The sequence below is a fragment of the Loxodonta africana genome, chromosome 2 (genome assembly GCF_030014295.1).
Source record: "Loxodonta africana isolate mLoxAfr1 chromosome 2, mLoxAfr1.hap2, whole genome shotgun sequence".
Taxonomy (NCBI): Eukaryota; Metazoa; Chordata; class Mammalia; order Proboscidea; family Elephantidae; genus Loxodonta; species Loxodonta africana.
Window position 1 is genome coordinate 6194721 of NC_087343.1, and position 14589 is coordinate 6209309.

Here is a 14589-nt window from a genome sequence, read left to right on the forward strand (position 1 = left end):
ATACTTTTTTCACCAACATAAACAGCAACTACACATATGGACCTCACCAGGTGGAATATACAGGAATCAAACCGACTACATCCGTGGAAAGATGATGGAAAAGCTTAACATCATCAGTCAGAACAAGGCTAGGGGATGACTGTGGAAAAGATCATCAATTGCTCCTGTGCAAGTTCAAGCCGAAACTGAAGAAAATTAGAACAAGTCCAAGAGAACCAAACTACGACCTTGAGTATGTTGTTGTTGTTAGGTACCATTGAGTCATTTCTGATTCGTAGTGACCCTATGCACAACAAAACAAAACACTATCCAGTACTGAGCCACCATTATAGTTGTTACTATGTTCAAGCCCCTTGTTGCAGCCACTGTGTCAGTCCATCTAACTGAGGGTCTTTCTCTTTTTCACTGACCCTCTACTTTACCAAGCATGATGTCCTTCTCCAGGGATTGGGCCCTCCTGATGACATGTCCAAAGTACATGAAACAAAGTCTCTCCATCCTTGCTTCTAAGAAGTAGTCTGGATGTACTTCTTCCAAGACAGATTTGTTCATTCTCACAATATGTTATGTTTGAGCTTTTTCTTGTTGCCACTGTGTAAACTCATCTTATTGAGGGTCTTCCTCTTTTTTCGCTGGCCCTTCACTTTACCAAGCCTGATGGCCTTCTCCAGGGACTGATCCCTCCTGATAACATGTCCAAAGTATGTGAAACATTGTCTCGCCATCTTTGCTTCCAAGGATCATACTAATTGTACTTTTTCCAAGACAGATTTATTCTTTCCTTTGGCAGTCCATGGTATATTCAATACTCTTTGCCAACACCACAATTCAAAGGGGTCAATTTCTTCTATCTTCCTTATTCATAGTCCAGCTTTCCTGTGCATGTGAATCTATTGAAAACACCATTGCTTGTCTCAGGCACACCTTAGTCTTCAAGGTGACATCTTTGCTTTTCAACACTTTAAAGAGGTCCTTTGCAGCAGATTTGTCCAATGCAATGCATTTTTTGATTTCTTGACTGTTGCTTCCATGGGTGTTGATTGTGGATCCAAGTAAAATAAGCTCTTTGACAACTTTAATCTTTTCTCCGTTTATCGTGATGTTGCTTATTGGTCCAGTTATGAGGATTTTTGTTCCCTTTATGTTGGGGTGTAATCCATGCTGAAGGCTGTGGTCTCTGATCTTCATCAGTAAGTGCTTCAAGTCCTTTTCACTTTCAGCAAGCAAGATTATGTTATCTGCATAACACAGGTTGTTAATGAGTCTTCCTCCAATCCTGATGTCCCATTCTTCCTCATACAGTCCAGCTTCTCAGATTATTTCTTCAACATACAGATTGAATAGGTATGGTGAAAAAGGATACAACCCTGATGTACATCTTTCCTGACTTTATACCACACAGTATCCCCTTGTTCTGTTGGAACGAAAGCTTCTTTATCTATGTACAGGTTCCCCATGAGCACAACTAAGTGTTTTGGAATTCCCATTCTTTTCAACGTTATCCATAATTTGTTACGATACACACAGTCGAATGCCTTTGCATAGTCAACAAAACACAGGTAAACGTCTTTCTGGTATTCTCTGCTTCCAGCCAGGATCCATCTGACATCAGCAATGATATCCCTGGCTCATATCCTCTTCTGAATCTGGCTTGAATTTCTGGCAGTTCCCTGTCGATATACTGCTGTAGCTGCTTTTGAATGATCTTCAGCAAAACTTTACTTGCCCGTGAAATTAATGATATTGTTTGATAATTTCCCCCATTTGCTTGGATCACTTTTCTTTAGAATGAGCATAAATACGGATCTCTTCCAGTCAGTTGACTGGACAGCTGTCTTCCAAATTTCTTGGCATAGAAAATGAGCACTTCCAGCGCTGCATTCATTTGTTGAAACATCACAGTTGGTATTCTGTCAATTCCTGGAACCTTGTTTTTCAACAATGCCTTCAGTGCAGCTTGGACTTTTTCCTTCAGTACCATTGGTTCCTGTTCACATGCTACCTCCTGAAATGGTTGAAGATCGACCAATTCTTTTTAGTATGGTGACTGTGTATTCCTATCATCTTCTTTTGATGCTTCCTGCATTGTTCAATATTTTCCCAGTAGAATCCTTCCATATTGCAACACAAGGTTTGAATTTTTTCTTCAGTTCTTTCAGCCTGAGAAATGCTGAACATGTTCTTCCCTTTTAGTTTTCTATCTCCAGGTCTTTGCACATTTCATTATAATACTTTACTTTGTCTTCTCGAGTTGTTTGAAATCTTCTGTTCAACTCTTTTACTTCATCATTTCTTCCTTTTGTTTTGGCTACTGGATGTTCAAGAGCAAGCTTCAGGGTCTCTTCTGACATCCATTTTGGCCTTTTCTTTCTTTTCAATGACTTCTTGCTTTCTTCATGTATGATGTCCTTAATGTCATTCCACTACTCCCCTGGTCTTCAGTCATTAGTGTTCAATGCATCAAATCTATTCTTGGGATGGTCCCTAAATTCAAGTGGGTTATATGCAAGGTCATTCTTTGCCTCTCTTGGACTTGTTCTAATTTTCTTCAGTTTCAACTTGAACTTGCACAGGAGCAATTGACGGTCTGTTCTGCAATCGGCCCCTGGCCTTGCTCTGACTGATGATATTGAGCTTTTCCATTGTCTCTTTTCACAGAAGTAGTCAATTGATTCCTGTGTATTCTATCTGGTGAGTTCCACGTGTATAGTTATTGTTTATGTTGGTGAAGAAAGGTATTTGCGATGAAGAAGTCATTGGGCTTATCAAATTCTATCATGCAATCTCCGGCATTGTTTCTATCACCAAGGCCAGGTTTTCCAGCTACCAATCCTTCTTCTTTGTCTCCAGCTTTTGCATTCTAGTCACCAGTAATTATGAATGCATTCTGATTGCATGTTTGATCAATTTCAGACTGCAGAAGTTGGTAAAAATCTTTAGTTTCTTCATGTTTGGCCTTAGTGTTTGGTGTGCAAATTTGAACAATAATTGTATTAACTAGTTTTCTTCCTAGGCGTATGGATATTATCCTATCACTGACAGCCTTGTAATTCAGAACACATCTTGAAATGTTCTTTTTGATGATGAATGCAACTCCTTTCCTTTTCAGTTTGTCATTCCCCACATAGCGGACCGTATAATAGTTCGAGTCAACGTGGCCAATATCAGTCCATTTCAGCTCACCAATGCCTAGGATATTTATGTGTTCCATTTCATTTTTGATGACTTCCAGTTTTTCTAGATTCATACTTAGTACATTTCACTTTTCTATCGTTAATATGTGTTTACAATAGTTTCTTCTCATTTTGAGTCATGCCAATCAGCAGATGAAGGTCCCAAAAGCTTGACTTCATCCATACCATTAAGGTCAACTCTAAGGAGGCAAATCTTCCCCAGTTGTTTTTTGAGTGCCTTCCAACCTTAGGGGCTCATCTTTCAGTACTATACTGGACAATGTCCTCGTGCTAATCATAAGGTTTTCATTTCTTCCTAGTCTGTCAGTCTGGAAGCTCAGCTGAAAACTGTTCCCCATGGGTGACCTTGTTGGTATTTTAAATGCCTGTGGCACATGATCCAGCATCACAGCAACATGCAAGCCACCACAGTAGGACAAACTGACATACATGTGGGAAAATTTTCTTAGCTGTCAACAAATATTCTATGTAGAGCCCAAGAACAGAGATTCAGAATTCAAAGCTGTTTTCCTTGCATCGAAGGTAAGTAGGTGATGTATAATATGGAAAATCTTCTCACCTTCTGACCTATGAGCAGGAGAGTTCGGTGATCATTTCTATCTAAGGATTATGGGAAGATTGAGGAAGATAGAGCTGTGAGGCTTAGAAAATGTCAGAGGAAGGCTGAGACATTTTATGGCTGCAAAAGCTGCTCTCTGAAATGCCAGGAGTCTTATTTCCAGTATGCAAAGGGGTAATAGATCACTCTGTTGCAGAGGGATAAGTCATTGTTTATTGCTGAATGAAAGATGATAAATATGGCTGCACCTTGGGATGTCCATCAGTGGTATCACGAGGGTTGGTGTCACACAATTTGGTAACTCATGGCATCACAACCCCGTGGACTTCCTCCTGTATCAGACCATATAAAATCCTTAGTGTCTTAGTTATCTAGTGCTGCTATAACAGAAATACCACAAGTGGATGGATTTAACAAACAGAAATTTATTTTCTCACAGTTTAGGAAGCTAGTAGTCTTAATTCAGGGTGCCAGTTCCAGGGGGAGGTCTTCTCCCTCTCCCGGCTCTGGGGGAAGGTCTTTGTCATCAATCTTCCCCTGGTATAGGAATTTCTCAGAGCAGGGACCCTGGTCCAAAGGATGCAGTCTATTCCAGGCACTTCTTTCTTGGTGGCATGAGGTCCTTCTCTCTCTGCTCGCTTCTCTCTCCTTTTATTTCTTGTAAGATAAAAGTTGATGCAGGTCACACTCAAGGGAAACTTCCTTTAAGTTGGTTAAGGGGTGTGACCTGAGTGCTGCATCCGACCTAATCCTCTTTAACATAACCTAAACTTGCCTTATTAACCACAAGCAGAGGTTAGGATTTACAACACATAAGAAAATTATATCAAATCACAAAACGGCGGACAACCACACAATACTGGGAATCATAGACGGTCTAGCCAAGTTGGCACATATTTTCTGGGGGGCATAATTTAATCCATAACACTTAGTAATGTTTATTATCAATTATTATTATCAGTTATAATTATACAATATGTGGCATATATAGTTGTAGATTTCATAGTTGTAATATTTCTTGGATTATATGAATACTAACAGCAAAATTATTTTATAAAATCTTTCTACATTTAATTCCACCTTTATTAGTTACAACATTGTTAGTAACTGATTGGAAGCCTTTTTTGATTTTTCTCCTTCTTTTCTTTCAATTACTGCCTCATTCTCAAAAAAGTTATTGCTGTAGTTTCACAAATACTACTTTCCACAATATTGTAGCTAAAACATCAGAAAATTTGACAAAACCAGAGACTATAAAAATGCCAGCAGCAACGAAAACAACAGACTGTGCTTGTAGCCAGTGTGGACAAAGCCAAGTGATTTGAAGTGTCATTGTAACTGAGTAATAATGACAGCTCTGATCAGGGCACATTACCAAAAAAGTAAAACCAAACCCCCTGTTGTTGAGTTGACTCTGGCTCAGCGACCCTACAGGACAGAGTAGAACTGCCCCATAGAGTTTCCAGGGAGCGCCTGGTGGATTCAAACTGCCAACTTAACCACTCTACCACCAGGGTTTAGGGCACATGAGAAGGTCCAAAAGTAAATTAGCACAGAGTTTTAGCCGTGTAGCTATATGGACACATCTAAGCTGGGGTTATGAAAAATGTTTTTGTTGTTATAATTAAATGCAGGGATATTTTTATTAAAAAGTAATAAATTTCTGCTTAAACGCTGCACAAAAAGCTTGCAGATAGTCATTTTGGTGTCACCCCCTCTGACAGTGTCACCCGGTGCAGTCCTCAGCTCCTGGATCCCCCTAGTGACACCACTGGTGTCTATGCAGCTAAGGCAGACGGGGCTGCACTGAGTTATGAAGAATTTTATTCTTGACCTTGTGGTGTGACCTCATGGACATTATTGACTTTCTCTGTGTCTTAATTGTAAAACCAATTTTGAGGGAAGAGCTTTAGCCCGGGGGCCAACCAGGGGACAACTTCAGCTGCAACATCCCATATGCACTGTTTTCTTGGACTATAACTTGAGACCCTTCTAGTTACGAAGTCCTTGGGTGATGCAAATCATTGCTATGCTTGGCTGTTAACCAGAAGACTGGAGATTTAACTCTGTCCAGTATTGCCTCAGAAGAAAGGCCTGATGATTTACTTCTGAAAAGTCAGCCATTGAAAACCCTAAGGAGCACAGTCCTACTCTGACACAGACGGGACCATCATGAGTTGAAGTTGACTCCATGGCAACAGGTTAACTGGATAACATGTACGTGACAATGTATTCTGGTTTTTAGAGTTATCCAGAGATGACTTTTCCCACCATTCCTGATCCCATCATTGCTTATTTCCATTTCTTTAAGTTAAAGGATAACTCTCTTCTTTAGGTTGGAGTACTTGGCTGAAAAAGAATTCGATTAAAGCTTAGGGTAAAGACACAGGTGCTGGGATCACAGTTTAGCTACTTCCTGACTATGTTATTTGAGGTGAATTCTTTGGTTTTTAGTTAACAGTTTATTAATTTGTAAAGAGTATGATAATATTCACCTTAATGTGATGCACTGAAAATATTAATTGAGATGGTTTTTGTTAAAACATTCTAATTTTACAGTGCTACAGAGCTAGAGTTAATTGGTATTCCCATTGTATCTTTATACCGGATTTCACAATAATTCATGCCCACCACCCCCAATGAAAATGAAGTGCTATTTGTTTTTATGACTTCAGAATTCTGTGCAAAAAGAAAACATAAGGTCAGATAGAGTTTTGGATGAAGATACACTTTAATTTCTTCACCAAATTTTGATTAAATGCTAAGAGCTATGCCCGTCCTTCCTAAATCCACCTTTATTTATGTAATGTTTCCAGTGAGAGGAGAGAGCTTTGCTTTGTCTGATGGCTTTGTTCTTTCATTCTTCATTTTAATAGGCACAAAGCCTTGGCTAATCTGGCATGGAATTACAGCATGTGCTTTTTTAATATTAAAATAGATTGGAAATGAAGTTATGCACCTTAATTCAGAACTAAAAAAAAAAAAACAAAGCAAAACAACTAAATGTTGTTTGTTCTTATCCATCTCATATCCTGCACAAATGTAGCAACAAGCCTAGGGCAATAGCGAACTCTGAAGTACCATCAAGAAACAGGATGAAATAAATTCAGGGGAATATGAGCAGGATGGTATTTTAGCATAGGTTAAAGGTCAGTGTGTGCATACAGAAAAAGGAAGTTGTCGACAATGTATGGATTGAATTCTGTCCCCACAAAATGTGTGTATTAACTTGGTTAGGCCATGTGTGGCTGTCCTCCATTTTTGATTTTCCTGTGTGTTATAAATCATAATAATCTCTGCCTGTGGTTAAAAGGGTTAGGGTAGGATGTAACACTCTTGCCCAGGTCACCTCCCTGATCTGATGTAAAGGGAGTTTCCCTGGGGTGTGGCCTGCACCTCCTTTTATCTCTCAAGAGATAAAAGGAAAGGGAAGCTAGCAGAGAATGGGGACGTCATACCACAAAGAAAGCAGCACTAGGAGCAGAGTGAGTCCTTTGGACAAGGGATCCCTGTGCCTGAGAAGCTCCTTGACCATGGGAAGATTGAGGACAAAGACCTTCCCCCAGAGCTGACAAAAACAGAAAGCCTGGAGATGACACCTTGAATTTGGACTTTTAGCCTATTTTACTGTGAGGAAATAAATTTCTCTTTGTTAAAGCCATTGACTTGTGATATTTCTGTTATAGCAGCACTAAATGACTAAGAGAGACAACAAAGACTATAAATTTCAGTGGCATACTACATGTGTTTTCCTTTAAAAAAGCAACATGTATTTATAAAGAAAAGTTAATGTTACAGTTTGGTTTCCAAACACCTGAAACAACGAGCTTTCTTATTACACATAAAACAAATAAAAAAAGTCTAATTTTGAATGTTTCAAGAGGCTCCAGACAGATTATATCAGGATCATTGTTGCTGTTATTTGCTGTCAAGTTGGTTCTGGCTCATAGCAACCTTATGTATAACAGAAAGAAATGTTGCCAGGTCCTGTGTCACCCCCACAATTGTTGTTATGCTTGAGCCCATTGTTGCAGCCACTGTGTCAATCCATCTTGTCCAGGGTCTCCTTCTTTTTTGGTGACCGTTCACTTTTCCAAGCATGATGTTCTTCTCCAGGAAGTGGTTTCTCCTGGTAATATGTCAAAAGAAAAGGATACTAAACAATAAAAATAGCATGATCTTAATCTTGTCGACTATATGTAAGTATTTCATATGTATACATGGGTTTTTCACAAATAATTCATACATGTCTGAAAGAAGTACACCTGATGACTGACACCTTCCTCAGGTGGAATGAGAGCCTGGTCAGTGTTGCACCTCCCCTGCTGGTGTCTGTTTACATAGAGGAGATGCTCAATCCGTACGTGTTGAGCAAAGTCTCTTTACGCTTTTCCAGCACTTTACAGATTTTGTACAATAAGTGTCATAAAAAAAAGTTAAAATACTTGTTGTGAAAATATATTACAGTATTATAAAACCTTTTTTGGGTTTGTCGAGTTCAGCTGGAATTACTAAGGGAAGCAGATTTAATTGGAGTAAGGCTCCATGACCCCAGCTGTGCCTGATTCGGCCCTTCAGTGCAACAAAACAGAGAGCTAAGAGAGGCAATAGAAAACTCAGTGTAAGCCGAGCAGCAACACCACCTTTGTTACCTTTGTTACCTGAAGCTACTAAGATGCTGCAGGTCTGGGGCAGAGGCAGGATTGGTATCTAGATAATGGAGCCCCAACTGGGCTGATTCATTCCAGCTGGTTGATGCAGGCAACCTTCAATATCATTTTTATAACATTCAATTTGTCTAATTCATTAATCTGATATATATCCCCATTTATCTGGTGGCACAATGGTTAAGCTCTCGGCTGCTAACTGAAAAGTTGGCAGTTTGAACCCACCCATCACTCACTTTTTAGGAGAAAGACCTAGTGATCTGGTCATGTAAAGAGCACAGCCTAGAAAACTCTGTAGGGCAGTTCTACTCTGTTACATGGGGTCGCTATGAGTCAAAAATTGACTCGACTGCATCCAATAACATCTAACTAGTTAGCTAGCTAATATTTTATTTAGAGTTTTCTATCTATGTTCATGACACAATGGAGCTGCTATTTTCCTTTCATGAAAAGTCCTTGTCAGGTATTGATATGAAGTCTAGGGACAGAGTTCTTTTAGAGAAGATTTTAATTATAGATTAAGTGACATAGGATTATTCCTGTTTCTATTTCTTCTAGCATTAATTTTTATAAATTGTGTGTTTTTGAAAATTATGCTAATAAATTAAAAATCATATTAAATAGATGAAGCAATCACAATTTTTTTGTGTGTATCTGTAACTTCTTTAGAGATGGTAAGCTTTTCTTTCTTGTTAGTGGTGTTCTCTTCTCTCTCTCTTAAATTGAGTTTACTAAAATCTCGGCTTCAGTCTTTGAAAGCATTGGTCTATCTGTTTTGTCTTTCCTTCTAGCCTGTACCACTTTAGAGGCCCTACCTGAAGATCTCGGCTGTTTACAGTTTCCTCCTCTTCAGCCAGCCCTATTTTGGTATTCCTATCCTTGTGTGGGGCAGACCTGGGGGTGGGCAGTGGTTAAGAGCTGGGCTACTAACCCAAAGTTTGGCAGTTTGAATCCACCAGCCTCTCCCTGGAAACCCTATGGGGCAGTTCTACTCTGTCCTATAGGATCGCTATGAGTTGGAATTGACTCAAAGGCAACAAGTTTGTTTGTTTGTTTGTTGTTTGTTTCGGTAGGCTTGTGGGGCTACTTGATACTCTGCTCATTTTGAAACCTCTGCACTTTTCTGGCATTTGGCTTCTCCACTCCTTGGGTTCTTGGTCACCAGATCTCTGTTATTGATCAGCAAAAGTCTTGAGGCAAAATGCTATGCGGAATGTTGGGCTCACTTTGTGCTTTCTTTCTTCCTCTGATCTTATCTTCAAATTTCCTCAAAGAATAATAGGTGGCTCTTTAATGACTTTTATAGGACTTAAAAGCATCCTGTATTTATTAGTAAAAGTGAGGAAGATCCTCTCAATGATTCCCGTATCTCACCCAGGTGACTGATACACCATCTGAGTAATTTACTATTTTTTGAATCAGTCTACTCTATAGTATCAGTTATAGTATGATGACATTTTTCTATTCATACAATGTCAGTCAATCGACACACAGATATGCCTAGTTACTTAGCTATCAAAGAGTTCAGAGTAAATTAATTGTATTTTATTTGTTTCAAATATATGCATTTAGACCAGCTTATCAATAGTAGAGGCTAGGTCGAATTTGCAAAAGTAAGAAGATTCTTTTTACCTAGAAAATGCTGTGATTTGGAGCCTGGAGATGCGATTAGAAAAAGTCTCTGTCAGCTAGGTGGGTTTTCCTTTTCTAATTTGTATTTGGCAGGATTAATGATCTGAAAAGTGTTTCAGTAATTAGGAAAGAGGGACGCATGACATGATGCAAATTGCTTTATTCACGCAATCACAAAGTACTTCCTATACTCACAAAGAGGATTATTCACATTTTTATACTTTTGCCTGTTTTTCATGTTTTTGAAGTGGCAATTTGCTTCTATGGCAAGATGAGTGTTTTGGTTGGTATACATGGTAATACAAGACTGGAATAAAGAAAAACTGCCAATTATGGATGCTAGAACCTAAAATGTAGGTGGCCTTTTATCTGGGAGATGGAATTTTAAAGGGGTTTCCTATATATACTTGTTGTTTCAATGGAATGAGCTGGTAAATGACTAGTGGACTGAAAAATAAAATCTTCAGAACATGTCATGCTGAGTAGGAATAAGAAGAGTTTTCTCAAATCCTGGTCACTCCAACCCATGCAAGTCTGGCTTTCTTCCCAAACTCTCATGAACAGTGTTCTTATCAAAGTCAGCAATGATCTTGGGTCACTTTGTGTAAGTCAAAACGCCCCAATGGAATATTGTAAATTCCACTCGCCTTATTTGATCTCAGCAGTGTTAGGCATGAACAGCTAGCATCTCCTCAGCAGCATGCTCTGATTTGCCTCCTACCTCAATAACAGCTCCTTTGTGGCTTTTTGCTGATACTTCCCCCCTCCCCCACCAGGCTTCTAAATGTATAAATTCTTCCAGGGCTAATCCTGAGCCCTCTGCAGCCTTTGCCTCAATGAGTTCATCTAACCCACTGACTTTAAATGTCATCTAAATATCACAGTCACGCCCACGCTTCCATCTCCACATTTCTAGACTTGACTTGTCTTTGAGCTCCACGCTGAGCTCTGTGGTTAGAGTTATAATAAAAGCAGTTGGACATATAACAATCACTTCACACTTAGCGTTTGCAGATGTGATGCTCCTAACCCTCAACAGAAGGACCCTAAAGGTGAAGTTGTTTCTCCAGTACTCGTGATGGTTTTTACCGAGCATTATTTCTTCCCCCAAGGAGCTCTGGTGGCACGACCTAAAGGTTGGTGGTTCAACCAGTGCTCCAAGGGAGAAAGACTTGGTGATCTCCTTCTGTAAATGTTAAAGCCTAAAAAACCCTATGGGGCAGTTCTACTCTGTCCTATGGGGTAGCTATGAGTCGGAATCAACTTGAGGGCATACATAAGAACAGCTTCCCCTAACCCTCAACACAACTTTACATGGATGTCTATCGTAGTGACTGCTACTTTTCTATCAAATTTCATCTCCTTTGTTGGTGGCGTATAGCCTGTCCACAATTCCTAGCAGTTAGGCGTAGCCCTGTGGTTAGTTCTTTCCAATAGTAATGAGTGCCATGTCTATTTACTTTGAAGGATCAACTGTGTAGGATAGCACCCTGTTCTTAAAGAAATAGGACTTGGTAGCTCTCTGGATCACTTGAATAAAATTCACTGAGAAGTGGCTACATGTAGATTCTGTGCTAATTGCAGCTTTTTGGTGTGGCACAGCACCTAAAATGAACCCATATATTCCTGGAAAGGAACTTACTTGCAAGGATGGTGTATTTGACTACAAGGACTCCCTGAAGTGTCTAAGCATAATAAAGAATCCATGGAATAAAAACAAAATAATATTTTATATTGTTGTTAGGTGCCATCAAGTTGGTTTCTACTCATAGCGACCCTATGTATAATGGAAAGAAACACTGCCTGGTCCTGCGCCATCCCCACAATTGTTGCTACACTTGAGCCCATTGTTGCAGCCACTGTGTCAATCCATCTCGTTGAGGGTTTTCATCTTTTTTGCTGACCAAGTATGATGTCCTTTTCCAGGGACTGATCCCTTCTGATAACATGTCCAAAGTATGTGAGATGTAGTCTCACCATCCTTGCTTTTAAGGAGCATTCTGATTGTACTTCTTCCAAGACAGATTTGTTCTTTTGGCAGTCCATGGCATATTGAATATTCTTTGTCACTACCACAATTTAGAGGCATCAATTCTTCTGTCTTCTTTATTCATTGTCCAGCTTTTGCGTGCATATGAGGCAATTAAAAACACTATGACTTGGGTCAGGTGCACCTTAGTCCTCAAGGTGACATCTTTCCTTTTCAACACTTTAAAGAAATCTCTTGCAGCCGATTTGCCCAATGCAATGTGTCTTGATTTCTTGATTGCTGCTTCTATGGGTGTTTATTGTGGATCCAAGTAAAATGAAAACCTCGACAACACCAATCTTTTCTCCTTTTATCATAATGTTGCTTATTGGTCCAGTTGTTAAGGATTTTTGTTTTCTTTATGTTGAAGTGTAATCCATACCGAAGGCTGTGGTCTTTGATCTTCATTAGTAAGTGCTTCAAGTCCTCTTCACTTTCAGCAGGCAAGGTAGTGTCATCTGCATAATGAAGGTTGTTAATGAGTCTTCCTCCAATCCTGATGCCCCGTTCTTCTTCATATAGTCCAGCTTCTTGGATTATTTGCTGAGCATACAGATTGAATAGGTATGGTGAAAGGATACAGCCCTGATGCACACCTTTCCTGATTTTAAACTAATGAGTATCCCCTTGTTCTGTTTGAACAACTGCTTCTTGATCCATGTACGGATTGCTCATGAGCACAATTATTGTTCTGAATTTCCCATTCTTCTCAATGTTATCCATAGTTTGTTATGATCCGCACAGTCGAATGCCTTTGCATAGTCAATAAAACACAGGTAAACTTCCTTCTGGTATTCTCTGCTTTCAGCCAGGATCCATCTGACATCAACGATATCCCTGTTTCCACAGCCTCTTCTGAATCTGGCTTGAATTTCTGGCAGTTCCCTGTCAATATGCTGCTGTAGTGGCTTCTGAGTGATCTTCAGCAAAATCTTTCTTGTGTGTGATATTAACGATATTGTTTGATAATTTCCACATTTGGCTGGATCATCTTTCTTTGGAGTAGGCATAAATATGGATTTCTTCCAGTCAGCTGGCTGGTAGCTATATTCCAGATTTCTTGGCATAGACAAGTGAGCACCTCCAGTGCTGCATCCATTTGTTGAAACATCTCAGTTGGTATTCTGTCAATTCCTGGAACCTTGTTTTTGTTTTCAGTGCAGCTTGGACTTCTTCCTTCAGTACCATGGGTTCCTGATCATATATTACCTCCTGAAATGGATGAATGTCAGCCAATTCTTTTTGGTTTAGTGACTCTGTGTATTCCTTCCATCTTGTTTTGATTCTTCCTGCATTGTTTAATATTTTCCCAGTAGAATCCTTCACTATAGCAACACAAGGTTTGAATTTTTTCTTCAGTTCTTTCAGCCTGGGAAATGCTGAGCATGTTCTTTCCTTTTGGTTTTCTATCTCTATCTTTACACATGTCATCATAATACTTTACTTTGTCTTCTTGAGCCACCCTTTGAAATCTTCTGTTCAGTGCTTTTTACTTCATCATTTTTTTCCTTTTGCTTTAGGTACTCAGTGTTCAAGAGCAAGCTTCAGAGTCTCTTCTGACATTCATTTAGGTCTTTTCCTTCTCTCCAGTGTTTTTAATGACTTCTTGCTTTCTTCATGTATGATGTCCTTGATGTCATTCCACAACTCATCTGGTCTTCAGTCAGTAGTGTTCAATGTGTCAAATCTGTTTTTGAGGTGGTCTCTAAATTCAAGTGTGATATACTCAAGGTCATACTTTGGCTCTCATGGACTTGTTCTAATTTTCTTCAGTCTCAGCTTGAACTTGCATGTGACTAATTGATGGTCTGATCTGCAGTCAGCCCCTGGCATTGTTCTGACAGATCATATTGAGCTTTTCCATTGTCTCTTTCCATAGATGTAGTTGATTTGATTCCTGTGTATTCCATCTGTTGAGGTCCACGTGTATAGTCTCTGTTTATCTGTGGAAAGAGACAATGAAATGCTCAATATATTGTGTTAGTGTCTTAGTATCATAAAGGTGGAAAATTAAAAGTAGAGAAAATTAACTAGGTAGAGTCAAAAGGTACAAGCAATGATGTTCCATACCAAGGATTAATATCCTGGTTCTGCTACTTAACAGCTATGTAAATTTAGTCAAATGTCCTTGAGTAGTGCAAATGCTTTATGCTAAAGTACTATCTGAAGGGAAGGTGGCTTAAACCCACCTAGCAGTGTTGTGGAAGAAAGCCCTGGAGATCTGCTTCTATAAGGATTACAGCCAAGAAAACCATATGGGGCAGTTCTGCTTTATAATATGGTGTTTTCCATGAGTCGAAATCGCCTTGAGGGCAATGGGTTTGGTTTGGTTTAAATTTAGTTAATATTTCATCTTCTGGGAGCTTCTAATTTCTCCACTGTTATCAGGGAATGATAATGTCCACCTAGAAGGATTTGTGGGGTATGTCTAAGGAAAACTACTAATATCCTCTATCATATGCACTGAATGTTCCAACCACCCACTCTACAACTCCTTGCTATTCAGAG